The 15565-nt window shown below is 44.3% G+C and overlaps 1 protein-coding gene across 5 annotated transcripts in view; it reads left to right on the top strand.

The window, feature by feature from the left end:
- The window catches only part of TOM1L2 (target of myb1 like 2 membrane trafficking protein), a 109148-nt gene that overhangs the window by 38990 nt on the left and 54593 nt on the right, over positions 1-15565 (top strand). The window lies entirely within an intron of this gene.

The raw sequence follows: 15565 nt of genomic DNA, 5'->3' as shown, positions 1-15565 counted from the left end.
TAATCACTGAGGAATGCCTCTCCTGAATGGTTACTGTGGGCGGGAATAGATCTAAATTAAAAAAAAAAACCCAAGACACAGACAGCAGCTATTTGTGTTCCATTCAGTTTGGCAAACATTATTCAATACCTACTGTGTGGTGCCAGGATTCCGGTCTGTCAGGGAAGGCAGGTCCAGGAGGAGCCATTACACAAGCAGTAGGGACTGTGAGAGTCAGCGGGGAGGGCTATGGGAACCCGGAAGAGCACGGCTGATTCATCTGGAGTGTGCGTGCTGTGCACATGCACGTGGGGCGGCCTGGACCCTCACTGAGAGGTGGCTACGAGCTGAGTGTTAAAGGGAGGATGTCCCCTTCTGCATTCTCTTTTGACCCTTTCCATTATTGAGCACGCATTTTTACCTTGTGGTGATTAGTATGCACATAATATTTTATGCTGCCTGTTTTCCACTTAGCATTCCTATACCGATTTCTACTTAGGGACTAGGCTGAAGTATTTATCATTTTTAAAAGCCACGGAGCATTTTTGCCTTACTGATGTACCCTTGTTGCTCAGCCATCCTCTCATTTGTTGGGAACAGCAGAGTTTTTCTCAATTATGCATCTTTGCAGAATCAGCTTCCCCTTCCCCCTCACTTCTTTCCTTAGGGGTATATTGCTGGGTCGACGTTATGAATGGTTTTATGCCTCTTCCTACTGAATTTTTTTCTTTTTATTATGGAAAATTTCAAATACACAGAAAAGGAAAAAGACTAATATAATGAACCCCCATGTACTCATCATCGAGCTTCAACAATGGTCAACTCAAGACAATTTTAGTTCATCTATAGCCCCACACACTTCTCCTGTCCTGGGTGATTTTGCAGTAAATCCCAGACATCATATAGTTTCATGTATAAATAATACCTAAGTCTGTATTTCTAAAAGATAAGGACTCTTTTTAATATAACCAACAGCTTATTATCACATCTAAAATAAATTAATCATAATTATTAATGTCATAAAATATCTAGTCATACAACTGAAAGTTTAAGATTTTTCAGTGTGTTCTGCGGCTGTTCTCTCAGAAGCCCAGTGGTTGTTTGCTCCGGCATGTTCTCTAGGAAAGTTTCACTTGACACAGCATGTGGAGGATGGGAATTCTTTATCGAGAAGGGCTCTGCCTGCAGGTCCTGGCCTCAGAGAGAGATGGGGGCACGGGGGAGGGAGGAAGAGAGGCTTCCTCCCAAGGCCTCTGCTGTTTGCCCTTGTGGTTTGCACTGCACGGGTGGTGGGTACTCTGTGCCCATGACTCACGTGATAAACCTGGCTAGGCCACTTTATTTATATACCAGCTTGACTCAGTTGCAGTGTGTGGCAAACAATGTCAGGCCCTTCCCTTTGGACTCCACCCCGTTGAAGAATGCAATATCGTGCTGCTGGTTTTTTCAGTGCTAAGGACGATAAATAGATACTATGTTTCTTTTTCTACAATAAAAATGCCAAAAAGCTAGGAAAATGCCCATTCCCTGCTGGATTTTGATCATCTTATTTGCATGTTTCCCTTGGCAAGCTTGTTTTCTATTATTCAAGGTGACCCAGTTAGAACTACTGTTTAAAGTCACATTGTTGTTAATAAGTTACACAACCTGTGTGCGATAAGTCTATTAGCCCTGAATATTGTACAAGCAGGAATACACGCTTGTGTTTGGGCTTTTCTTCATATTTAAATATGGTTACATTTAAATGTAATCCCCCCTGTTTGTTCTCACTGTTGATATTCCTGAGTTTTCTGTGTTGATGGATAGGAGCAATTTCCCAGATGATTCAGAACCCTGTTGTGTTTGGCTTTGGAATGTAAATCACATGTGCGTATAATGTCTGCATTTCCCCTGTGCCAGCCCAGACCGGCTCTCAGTTTGGTTCTCCTTGACTAGCTGGGTACCCTGGTAACCCGGTCTGGGACAAGGGAGAGTTAATAGGGAGGCCTGGTCTGAATAAAATGCCTTTTGAGAGATATCGGGCTTTGAGAGATATTCTCTTTTATCCCTAAAGAAAATAATCTATATATTCAGAAAGGCTTCCTTGTGTTCAGGCCAGCCTTATGCCTCGTACCTTGCTGTTTTTGATGGAAGAATTAAATAATTGGCTTTTAGTTTTGGTTGTTAGTTTGCTATTTTATCCCTTTGTCTTTTGCAGTATAATATTCCCTTTTCTTCTTTTTATAACAACAACAGAAAAAATTTTTAAAGATTTGCCTCTAAGCCAAATACTTCAACACATTTTCACTTTATCCTATTTTTATCCTATTTCTCTTCCAGGCACTATCCACAGGCATCCTTTTTTTTTTTTTTTTTAAAGCAATTTTGTATTTTGTTTTCTTTATACCATTACAGAATATTTCTATATGATTTTAATAATTATTACTTATAATGGATACATAATACTCAGTTGAGCCAAGGTACCGTAATTTATTTAACCATGACTTTTCTATTTCCTATTTGAGAAGTTTTAGGAATTTTAAATAATACTACATTGAACATGTTCCTGGTAACTTGTTCCAGTTTTTTCACAGCTTTATTGAGATATAATTCACATACCATGCAATTCACCCATTTAAAATGTACAATTCAATGGCTTGTGGTATATTCACAGAGTTTTTCAACCATTACCACAATCAGTTTTAGAACATTTTCATCATTCCAAAGCCATTAGCAATCACTTCCCAGTCCCCCAACCCTCCCAGCTGTAGGCAATCACTAATCTACTTTCTATCTCTATATAATAGATTTGCCTATTCTGGACATTTCATATAAATGGAATCATACAATATGTGGTCTTTTTTTCCCATTTTAAAAATTGTAGTCAGATGTATATAACACAAAATTTACTGTTTTAACCATTTTCAAATACACAGTTCAGTGTCATTAAGTACATTCATGTATTATGTAACTATTGCCACCCTCCATCTCCAGAACCCTTTCCTCTTCCCAAACTGAAACTCTGCACCCAGTAAACACCAACTCCCCACTTCTCCCTCCCGCTAGTCCCAGGCAACCACCATTCTACTTTCTGTCGCTATGAACTTGACTACTCCGGCTACCTCATGTAGGTGGAATCATACAGTACTTGTCCTTTTGTGACTAGTTTATTTCTTTTAACCTAGTTTCCTCAAGGTTCATTCATGTTGTAGCATGTGTCAGAATTTCATTCCTTTTTATTGCCAGATAATATTCCACGGTATAGATATGCTGCATTTTGTTTATTCATCACTTGATGGACATTTGTGTTGTTTTCCTTTTTTTTTTTTTTTTGACTATTGTGAATGATACTGCTGTGAGCATTTGTAAGCAAGTTTCTATGTGGGCACATGTTTTAATTTCTCTTGGGTATATACCTAGGAATGGGATTGCAGAGTTGTATGTGGCTTTTTTCTTTGACGTATTTCTTTCTGCTAAGAGTTATTGTGAAAAGATTATTGTGTCAAAGGATAAGAACCTTTTACAACAAGTCCCTTGATATCTATTGGCCAGGTTGTTTTTCCACGAATTCTTAAATGCATGCTACCCTCAGTTATGTGATGTTCTGGTTTCACTATAACCTTCCCAGCAGTGGGTATTATTCTTTTAAAAATACATGTTAATTTAAGTGTAAAAATTTAATTTCATTGTTTTAACATGGGTGTTTTTGACTATTAGCTCCTAATCCTCCTAAGGCTGGGCCTCTGGTTGGGAAAAACAGCTAATATTTGAGTCCTACTCTGATGGGTTGCTTTTTACTGCTGCCCCCCAAGTGCCTTTGAATCCTGCAAATGCCGTGATGGTGGCAAGGAGACTGTTTCTCTTTACCTAGTTCTGAAGAACAACTCTTTGCAGGAGTTAGTCAAAGCACTGTGGCTTTAATGAGCACAGCAGGCATGAGCCCTGGGGAACTTTGGGGAGTCTTTCTCATGGCTTGGAATTTTGTAATTGCTCTTTGAGGCAGAAAGGAGACCTTCCTTTTTATAGCCTTGTTCATGGTGATGCTGAGGGTCCCTGGCTGGCCTCTCAGGCTGGTTGGTGCCTGGCCAACAGAATGCAGCCCTGTCCTGGTCCTCTCTGCCCACACTCCAGGAGGGAGTTAGGGCGGCCACCTTACTCTTCTGCCTGGAGGCTGCAGGGGAAGACTTGGAGACAGTCACCCTCCCCTCTGCCTTCCCCGCTGGAATTCTCTTTCCCAAGGTCCAGTCCATGTAATACACGTGTTAAGAATTGTAGTGCATTATTTATTGTGCCCTTACTGTGTTCCAGGTTCCTTGTTTTGTGTCTTACATCACTAATTCATTTGATCTTGCCTTGTGAGTATATTGCCTGTTTTTTAGATGCCTAAACTGGAGTTTAGAGCGTGTAAGAAATGTGCCCCAGGTCACCGAGAGCCAGGACTGACTGCCCAGTCTCTCAGATTCAAAACCATGCCTTTGGCCAACGTGCTATCCTGTCTGCTCTTTTCTTTGAGCAGCTGTGATAACCTGCCCTCTGCTTCCTGCCTGCAGTCTCCGTTTCAGCACAGCTCCCATGCTGTTACCACAGCGATCTGTCTCAGACGTAAATATTCTTGTCACTCCTGTTGAAAAGCTCCATGTTGCCTCCTGCGGAAAGCCCAGACTCCTTACAGAAGATGAAAGGACTCTCCGGCACTGGCTTCCTCTCCCCACCCCTTCACTGTGGCCTGGCCCTGGCAGGCAGTTCACGTGGCCTGCAGTGGCCCCTCTCTTCAAATTCCTGCTCCTCTGTCTAGCCACGCCCTTTCCTTAGCATTCACAGCCACCCTCCCCCCTTCAGCTTCCCGGATTATTCCTCATCTGGTGGCACATACCCCTATGCTAACACTCATCACCTTGTGTACTAGCTGTCTGTCCCCGTGTCTCTCCTGCCGAGCACCTTCAGGGCAGGGGCTCCATCTTGCCTCTTTCCATCCCAGCCTGGCACAGTGCCTGGCAGGGAGAGGCCTCACAGTTAAGGTTTTTGAATTGAGCTGGGAAGTCTTTGGATGGCCTTGCATATTCTGTCCGCCTGAGGAATGGCATTCACATCTCCTCTGGTCTCTGTAGTCAGGAGCAGCTAGAGACAGGGCTGGTAGCTATGCAGCGCACTGCAGAATTCTCAGGCACGTCTCCTCTCTTCTCTCAAGAGTGCTGGTGGCAGCTGGTGGGCATGAGAGCAAGGGGACCAGCCCCTGAAAGCCTCTCTGGGGAAGAGGACATTGGCAGCAAACAGCCTGCACAGAGAAGAGAGGTGAAAAGGAAGATAGGGCAGTTGTTCCTCACCGCCCCAAGTCTGTCTGTTCTGCTTTAGCACAGAAGCTCAAACCTGAGCACCAGGCCCCAGGGGACCTTTGATACCCCTAGCCCGCTGGCCCACCTGCCTGACATTAGAGAGCAGCCTGCTCGGCTGGGCCTAGCACCATCCTGGCCTGGCAGGCTCCTGCGGAGGCCCCTCCTTCCTAAGTGGCCATTTCTATCCCAGCCCTAAATCAGCCTCTTCCCCCAGCTCCTGTCTTGCACACTCATTTACTCCACACGTAAGATATTCCCTTAAGTACAAAGAAGGGAATACATCAAACCGGTGGCTCTGCTTCTAGAGAGCAGACCCCAAATGCATTTTAAATCTGTGGATCTCCCTCAAGGGAATTCCAGTTAAAAAAGAACTTGGGTCAGCAGCCTCGGGCCTGTGTGGCTAACAAGCTTCTGTTTTCTCTGTTGTTTGGCTGGCCTGAAGGGCTCCTTTGTTTGGGGAGTGGGAGGATGTGGTGCCCTAATGAGGCCTGGGTGTGGAATCCTGGCTCTCACAGAGCTGCCCTTTAGAACTGACAGGAGAGTAAGTGGGGGAGTTTGGGAGTTTGTCAGTCTTTAAAGAAAACAGAAGGTTTAAAAGAAGGAAAAACGAAATGCAGTGTGGCATTCTGGATTGGATCCTGGACAGAAAAAGGACATTGGTGGAAAATTGGAGAAATCCAAATAATGTCTGGGGTGCGGTTAATAGTACTTCACTGATGTTAATTTTTTAGTTTTGACCAATGTACGGTGGTTATATAAGATGTGACAGTTAGAGGAAACTAAAGAGGGGTGAATGAGAATTCTCTGTACTACCTTTGGAACTTTTCAGCAAATCTAAAATTATTCCACAATAAAAAGTTTATTAATAAAATAAGAAGAAGGGAATAAAGTGAGGCTCCATCTAATTGAACTTGACCCTTTCACCAGCATTTTCTTTTATACTTTTTTTTTTTCTTACTCGGGTGCTTCTTGGTATCTTTTACCCTTCTTAGCCTAAGGTCTTCAGCCGTCACCTGCAAAATCAAGAGGGTGGGCTGCATCCAAACTTTTGGACCAGTGTGTTTTAGAGGCCAGGGTCTTCTTTGCCCCCACCACCATCTGTTTGGGGACAAGTTGAGGTCCAAGGCCAGGTCTACCTGGGTTGTGGGGTGGGCAGTACTGCCACCTCCTAGCTGCGCAGTGTTGGGCTAATCCCTTCTCAGGCTTCCTTTTCTTCACCTATTAGAAAGAGATGGCCTTCCTGGAGGGGGACATAAGGGTTAAATGAGGTAATGTGTGTAAAGAACCTGGCCCAAACTGAATAAATTTGAGTTTTCTCCCTTCTGTTTCTACATTTTGTGTGTGTGAAAGGAATAAGCGCCATTTCCTTGAAGACTTGAGACCAGTGGTTCAGTTCCTGCTGCCCATGGGGAGCCAGCAGCAGCACCGTGCCTCCTCCTCCCGACATGCCCCATGTCCTGGGGCCCAGGAAATGTGAACCCTGGGGAATCTTTTTACTAGATGCTCTCTAGGACCTCTTGGAGTTTTAACATTTGGATTCTTAAGGAAATTGTGTTGTGGCTGCTCCTTCACCCTGCAGGTGAGCCAACCAAGTTTGGGGGCTTCCTTCTGGAAGGAGAGCCCCTTGTGGCTTCTGGGCATGAAACTCTCCTGGCTCAGGAACCCAGAAACCTGAAAGGCTGGAGAGCTCCCAGGGTGCTGGATCTGGTGGGCGTAGCTTGTGGATGGCCACTTACCTGTAGGTGGCAGTGGTGACACAGGAATGCAAAGGGATGAGGCACAGAGGGGAGGGTGCTGGCAGAGCCCCTTTCAGAAGAGCTGTAATAATGACAGAAGTAAGAGTGAGGAAAGGTCCTCTTTCTTAAAGGCTCTGCTGGGTGTTTTCTGTGTGTTGGTTTCCTGTCAGGGCAGCTGCGTGAGAGCGTGCTATTACTGCAGCACGTTACAGCAGTCCGAAAGGCTTGGGCAGGCCAGGTTATTGCCCTGGGGTCACACAGTAATTGGCAGAACTTGCACTCACCAAATCTGAGTTCATACCCCCTGCTTGTAGCCTCTGCTGTGATGCACTTTTCTCCTGCTTCTAAATGCAAAGGGAGAAGCAGGGACAGTTGGGATTCCAGCTCTAATCTCACCAAACTGCCCAGTGCCTGTCACCCAGGGGCCTCCAAAGGATTTACAGTTGTCATTTTACTTCTAAAGGGCCCTCATCAGCACCAGGTCAGGTCTTCTTGAACACATGAAGATGTCCTGCCTCCAGGCAGTTTCAGGTTTACGTAGGGGGCCAATAATGTACTCATGGCTCATTAAGCCACTAAGGTTTGCAGAACCTCTCAGAACAACATTAGAACTGTTTTAAAAGCTCAGCCCTTGCATGGACTGTACTGTCAGGTGCTGGAGCCCATCAAGGGCATCTCTTGGGCGTGGTGGCACAGGCAGCTCTGGAGAGGATGTCAGAAGAGAGTTAAGCACAGGCGACTAGGCTGGAGTGAAGGTTTCCAGACCAGAGAAGCCTGAGGGGACTTCCTCAGAGCTCCCAAAGTCCTCTGGACCCTGCTATGGTTCCTGCTTTCAACCTCCAGCAGATACCCTACCTTTCTGTGGAATGAAGACTCAAATGGATTTTCTCTTCAGTTTTGTTTGCTCACAGTGTATGATTAAGTTTTGTAAAAGTGTGTGTAGGCCCAAGGATGTCAGCTTTCACTACTCCTAGTCAACACAGTATAGGAAATTCTAGCTGGAGCAATTAGGGAAGAAAAAGAAAAGGCATTCAAATGGGAAAGGGAAGAAGTAAAATTATTGCTGTTTGTAGATGACTTGACTTTATATGTACAAAAACCTTTAAAATGGCACACACACACAAAAAACTAGAGGCAATAAATAAATTCAGCAAAGCTTCAAGATACAAAATCAACACTCAAAAATCAGTTGTGTTTCTATACTTTAATGATCAACCATCTGAAAAGGAAATTAAGAAAATTCCATTTATAAGAGCATCAGAAAGAATAAAGTACTTAGAAATTAACCAAGGTGGTAAAAAACTTGTGTCCTGAAAACTATAAAGCAGTGCTGAAGGAAATTAAAGAAGAAATATGTAAATGGAAGATATGCCATGTTCATGGATGGGAAGACAATATTTTTAAGATGACAATACTACACAAAGTGATCTATAGATGCAATGCAATCCCAATCAAAATCCCAATGACATTTTTGCAGAAATAGAAAAATTTATCCTAAAACTCACATGAAATCTCAAGGGATCCTAAATAGCCAAAACAACCTTGAAAAAGAACAAAGTTGGAGGACTCACACTTCCTGATTTCAAACCTTACCACAAAACTGCAGTAATCAAAACAGTGTGGTACTGACATAAGGACAGACATATGGACCAATGGAATAAAATAGAGAGCCCGAAATAAACTCTCCCATGTATGGTAAATTGATTTCAACAAGGGTGACAGCATACTTTTTTCATTTAGAGGGGAAAGAACAATCTTTTTGTGAAAGGTCTATTAATTCCAAATGGACCAAACACTTAAACATAAAAGCAAAAACTATAAAAATTGGGCCGGGCGTGGTGGCTCACGCCTGTAATCCTAGCACTCTGGGAGGCCGAGGCGGGTGGATCGTTTGAGCTCAGGAGTTCAAGACCAGCCTGAGCAAGAGTGAGACCCCGTCTCTACTAAAAATAGAAAGAAATTATCTGGACAACTAAAAATATATATAGAAAAAATAAGCCAGACATGGTGGCACATACCTGTAGTCCCAGCCACTCGGGAGGCTGAGGCAGGAGGATCGTTTGAGCCTAGGAGTTTGAGGTTGCTGTGACCGAGGCTGATGCCACGGCACTCTAGCCTGGGCAACAGAGTGAGACTCTCTCTCTCAAAAAAAAAAAAAAATAATAATAATAAAAAACAAACTATAAAAATCTTAGAAGAAAACAAGAGAAAACCTTTTTGACATTAGATTTAGCAATGATTTCTTGGCTATGACACCAAAAGTATAGGCAAGAAAAGAAAAAACAGATAAATAGGATTTAATAAAAAATTAAAAATTTTGTGCATTAAAGAACACTATTAAGAGAGTGAGACCAGGCATGGGGCTCACTTCTGTAATCCCAGCACTTTGGGAGGCCAAGGTGAGAGGATTGCTTGAGGCCAGTCTGGGCAATATACAGAGACCCAGCCTCTATAAAAAATAAAAAATTAGGCACATGTGCCTGTATTCCTAGTTACTAGGGATGCTGAGGCAGAAGTATTGCTTGAGCCTAGGAGTTCAAGGCTATGTGAGCTATGATCAAGCCACTGCACTTCAGCCTGGGTGATCGATTAAGACCCTATCTCTAATAAAGAAAGGAGAGACAGAGAGAGAAAAGATAACTATGTAATAGAAGAAAATATTTGCAAAGCAGGTAGCTGATAAGTGGTTAGTATCCAGAATATGTGAAGAACTACAACTCAACAACAAAAAAACTACTCAACTAAAAAATGGGCAAAGGACTTGAGCATTTTTCGAAAGAAGATATACAAATAGGCAATGAGCATATGAAAAGATGCATAAGCTCACTAGTCGTTAGGAAAATGCAAACCAAAAAACCACAGTGAGGCACCACTGCACACCTAGTAGGCCAGGATCACATAATTGGATTCTGGTACCAGTATCTGGTCTCAGGTCAGTCACTAAAGCCTGGGCATTTGCATGATATTGCCCCACCTGCTAGCAGAGCCTGGGTTTAGATCTGAAATTGGTATCTTAGATGAATTCTGAAACTGCCCCATCCTAATTCTGAATGCATGAGAGGGATACCATCACTACCATTTTAACAAAAGCTTAATACAACCCACACTTCTGCTGATACTCAGAGAATAAGATAGATGACCTCTGTGCAAGCTGGAAGTGTCCTTGTTTTACTAGATGCAGCTATGGAGAAGAGACACTTGCTTTTATATAACATACTAGAACTCACACATCCAAACAAAAGCTATACTTACAAGCGATGACAGCACACTCCAAAAATATAGCTATTGCTCAAAACATTTGTGCAACAGCCTTCAGTCTGCATTAAAAAGCCTCATTGTTTTATTTATTGCTCTCTTTTTTTTTTTTTTTTTTACCAAAAAAGATATATCCCCAGCTTTTTCAACCTCTTTATTTGTCACACTTGGCACCTAAAGACTTCTGACCACCCTGGAAAAGCAAACCCACCCACACGTGGTGCCAGGCTGGCAGGTATAGAGGCAGGATTTGCAACTTGCCTGCAAGGTCAGGGAGGTGCACGTGGACAGGGAGAGAAAGGGATGAGAACGCAGGTCAGCAATGGTTGAGCCAGAGTCACACTGCCCCCTCCCCACCCATTTCACGCACGTGGAAAGGAGTCCAAGTCACAAAGCCAGTATACCTGGGCCTGTAAGGGAAAGCAGAGCCAGCCAGGGCAGGGCAGCCAGGACTGGGAAGGGTAGGGGTGGTGCCAGGCACCAGGAAGAGTGGCTCAAACCACCAGTTTAGCCTAGAGAGGAAAATACTGAGGGCAGAGGCTCCAGGGAGGTTGGGGGTGGGGGTGGGCACAAAGCAGTCACTGGGACAGCAGTGTGCCTCGTTGCCTGAGGGCTTTGCCCAGCGACAGGATGGGCCCTGGGTGTGGGGACCACGGCAATGAAATGATCCAGCCCCTGCTTTTCCTGCGGCTGTCTCTGAACACCCCTCCCCTTTAAGGTGTCTACTCCCAGACCAGTGACTCAGTACCTGGGTCACACACAGTAGGGGCATGTTTGTGGCCATAAATGCAGCAGCCTCAAGAGGAGACTCATCCTGAAGGAAGAGCTCTGCTTGCAGGCCTGGGCTTGCTACCCTTCCGAGCCAGCAAGTGGAGAGGCCAGCTAGTCATCTCGCCCCTTCACGGAACTCGCTGTGCACAGGCTCTCAGGGGAAGAAAGTACCGAGATCGAACTTTGCTAGGGCCACAAAGGGACACAGTCTTGGGAGGCTTAATAGAGGAAATATTAAATCAATGAAACCTCATTTCCAAGTTCGGTTTAGCAGCAGAATCCATTAACCTTATATTCACCCTCTCCCTTCCTCTCACACTGGGAGGGGGTTCAAAGGCATGATAACTTATCCTCAGGGTCAGTGCGTTCTATTCAATTACTGGGATTCTGAGTTTTCAAGTTGAAAGATATATACTCATTTTGATTATAAAGAACCAACTCAAAAAGAGCACTTCTTTCTTTTCATTTTGCTGGAAATGCCACACAGACACAACCGTGGCTATTTGGCTCTGCTGAAACAGAGGAGGGAAGTAAGTCTGACAAAGGAGCTCAAATCAGTTCTTATTTTTCTCTTCATAAAAGAATTCCCAGCAAATCAGGAACAAAGTTGGATCTGATTGCCCCTGGAACTGAGGCCACTCAATGTGAGTTCCCTCACGCAGTCCTGTCCCCAGGCCAGACGAAAGCAAAGTTCAATCTCATTTCTTTTGTCACACAAATTGTCAAAACCTAAAATAAAACCTGGTGCAACAGCAGAAACACAATGCTCCAGGGAGTAATGGGGCAAGTCATTCCCACAAGCCAGCCCTGGGGACGGATAAAGATCAAAACACCAGTGACCCGTTGCAAAGTGCTGACCTCTCTGGTGAGAACTGCCAGGGGCTAGCCTGGGCAAGGGGCTGGGCTGGACAGGACAGGGCAGGGCAGGCCTGAGCTGGGCAGTCAGATACAGCTCCCAGTAAACCTGCCGTGCAAGAGCAGCAGCATCCTGATGCTGTTGCCATGGCATTTCCTCCATTCAGAAAAGGCTGCCTCTTGCCTGGCGTAGGACCCAGGCCAGAAGGCCCTGCAGCCTTGCCCCTGACAGCAGGGACAGCACTCTCTGAGCGTGGTTTTTCTGTCCTCCCGCCCTCCCATTTGGTCTGAAACCTAAGGCAGTCCTGTTTGGAGGAGCCTCACAAGCCAGCGGCTCGGCTCTTTGGCTGCTGCTTTCTACACTTTGAAGTTAAATACAGTGACTTCAGAGGCAGAGAACACCAGAAGGCAAAAGAGAGCTTGTTTTAGCATTTTGCATTCAGCAACATCCTCTTGGTGAGAATGGAGAAGAAAACAGCCAACTTATCTACCTCCCCAACATTCAGGAGTGTGGGTAGGAGCCCAGAGGGGCCGGCCCAGAGGAACAGCATTCAGGGGTACTCCATGCCAGCTGTGGAGGGAGAAGGAGAAGGGCTTTGGATGGGTAGGAAGCTCATCGGATATGTGCCCCAATAATACGAAATGAACCTTCTGGATTTCTATATGCCGTGAGGCAGACTGGCATCTACAAACCAGGTGGGAAGAAAAATCAATCCCAAAATTCTACACAGAACCATTATTCCCTATTGCTTCAGAATCCTAATGTGCTTTGTGAATATTAATTGGAGATGTTCTCTCTTCCACTGGAGTGACAAGAGAGTGGATTCTAAGTCCTCATCCCTACCTCATACATTGACAGCTGCCCCCACTGCTTCCTCACCCCTCTTAAAAGGAAGATAACAGGGCCAGAAGGAGGTACAGAAAGTACCATCTGACCAGACTACTCTGAGAAAGCTCTTTCTGTAACTTTAAGGCAAAGTATATCCACAAGGTCCCAATGCCATTTACTTGAGATTGAAAGGCCCGAGATGTGCCGTGCACCATCCTTGGAGCTGGGGAGAGAGAGACGGTTAAGACCCTGTCATTAACAATGCGGCCATTGCAATGGGAGAAGCAGACAGGCACTGTAACAGTCGTGTTACAGTCCAGCCTGAACTGTGACAGAGGACAGCCACAGCACTCTGGGTGCTTTGATGCTTATACCCTGTGGAGGAAATTAGTGGCTCCCCACTGCGCTGTGACAGACATCATACCTCTTTAAGCAGAGCGTGCAGGACAATGGGACAAGCCGGAGAGGACCGGCCAGGCACTGTGTGAACTCCCAGAGGAAACCTCTTGTCTCTGACTCTCACTGGCCAGCTAGAAGACAGCACCGGGGAAGGATGTGAACTGGAGAAAAATGATTCCCAGCCTTGGCTACATACTAGAATCACACAGGTAGCTTTTTAAAAATATTAATGCCTGGGTCCCACCCTGTACCATTCAAATCAGAACCTCTGGGGCATGAGACTAAGGTATTGGTATGTTCTGGAAGCTCCCAGGTGGTTCTCATGTGCAGGGAGGGCTGAGACCCCTAACATAGAGGAAGGAATGTTAACACAGTCATTCATCTGCCATAAATGTATTGCACAGCTACCAAGTGCTGGACACGGGACACAGTGGAAGGCAAGGTGGGCCTAGTCCCTGTCCTCGTGGAGCTCACAGCCCAGAAGGGCACGCAGCCGAGTGGCCCTGGTTCTTGTCCTGGCTCTGCCACTGACAATCCTGAGCTCTTGGACCTTTCCCTTTTCTTCTCCAGGCCCCAGGTTTCCTGTCCAATGAGGCCACAGGCCCGATCTGGGATCCCCATCCTGCTACTGCCCGCACCCAACAACCCGTTGGCTTATATATAATTTTTCTTTCTTTTTTGGTGATCTTTCTTTGTTGGGGTAAAATACATGTAACATTAAAATTTACTGTTTTAACCATTTTTAAGTGTACAATTTGGTGTCATTAAGTAAATTCATACTGTTGTGCAACCATCACCATCCTCCATCTCCAGAATTCTTTCATTTTCCCCAAACTAAAGCTCTGTACCTATTAATCACTAACTCCCCATTCCCCCTCCCCCTGGCCTCTGGCAACCACCATTCTGCTTTCTGTCTCTATGAATCTGACTACTCTAGGAACCTCGTATAAATAGAATCATACAGTATTTGTCCTTTTGTGACTGGCTTATTTCATTTAGCGTAAGGTCCTCAAGGTTCAGCCATGTTGTGGCATGTGACAGGATTTCCTTCCTTTTTAAGGCTGAGTAATATTCCATTGTATGGACAGACCACATTTTGCTTATTCATTCATCAGTTGATGGACACTTGGGTTGTTTCTACCCCTTGGCTATTGTGAATAACGCTGCTATGAATATGGGTATATAAATATCTCCTCAAGACCCCGCTTTCAGTTCTTTTGGTTATATACTCAGAAGTGGAATTGCTGAATCTTATGGTAATTCTATGTTTAATTTTTTTAGAAACCACTGTACTGTTTTCCACAGCAGCTGCACCGTTTTACATTCCCATCAACAGTGCACAAGGGTTCCAATTTGTTCACACCCTCACCAACACTTGTTTTCTGGGGTTTTTTTGATAGTAGCCATCCTAATGATGGTGAGGTGATATCTCCTTATGGTTTTGATTTGCACTTCCCTAATGCTTAGTGAGGTTAAACATCTTTTCACATACTTCTTGGTCATTTATATATCTTCTTTGGAGAAATGTCTGTTCAAGTCCTTTCCCCATATATTAATCGGATAGTTTTGTTTTTTTGTTGTTGTTGAGGTATAGGAGTCCTTTACATATTCTAGATATTAACCCCTTATCATATGTATGATTTGTAAATGTTTCCTTCCATTCTTCAGGTTGCCTTTTTAATCTGTCAATTATGTCCTCTGATGCACAGAAGTTTTAATTTTATTGTAGTTAAAAATTTTTCTTTTGTTGCCTGTATTTTTGGTGTTACAACCATGATATCATTGCCACATCCAATGTCATGAAGCTTTCCCCCTGTGGAATGAGGAAGCTCCTGGGGTTCCTGCGCTTTCCCCCTAAAACTTTCTACGAGTTTTATAGTTTTAGCTCTTACATTTATATCTTTGATCCATTTGGAGTTAATTTTTATATATGGTGTAAGATAAGGGTTTTTATATGGTGTAAGACAAGGGTTCAACTTCATTCTTTAGCATATGGACACCCAATTTTCCTAGGACAGTTTGTTGAAAAGGCTCTCCTTTCCCCATTGAATGGTCAGAGATCATTTTGTGGATGAAATAAAATAATGCACATGAAGCACCCAACACATCCCTGCAGTGGCTCGAGAAATGTTGCTCCCTTCTTCCTCCCCCTTATCTGAGATGTGGTTTTTAACTACTGAAGTTGATTTTTAATAATTATAATAGCAGATACCTACATCGTGCTTACTGTGTTCTAAGCTTTATCCTAAGTGTTTTATGTAGGCCCAGCACAGTGGCTAATGCCTGTAATCTTAGCACTCTGGGAGGCCAAGGTGGGAGGATCACTTGAGGTCAGGAGTTCAATACGAGCCTGAGCAAGAATGAGACCCTGTCTCTACTAAAAATAGAAAAAATTACCTGGGCAACTAAAATAGAAACAAAAAGTAAGC

The sequence above is a fragment of the Lemur catta genome, chromosome 15 (genome assembly GCF_020740605.2).
Source record: "Lemur catta isolate mLemCat1 chromosome 15, mLemCat1.pri, whole genome shotgun sequence".
NCBI lineage: Eukaryota > Metazoa > Chordata > Mammalia > Primates > Lemuridae > Lemur > Lemur catta.
The sequence above is the reverse complement of the archived record's forward strand: the minus strand, read 5'-3'. Positions and strand labels throughout refer to the sequence as shown.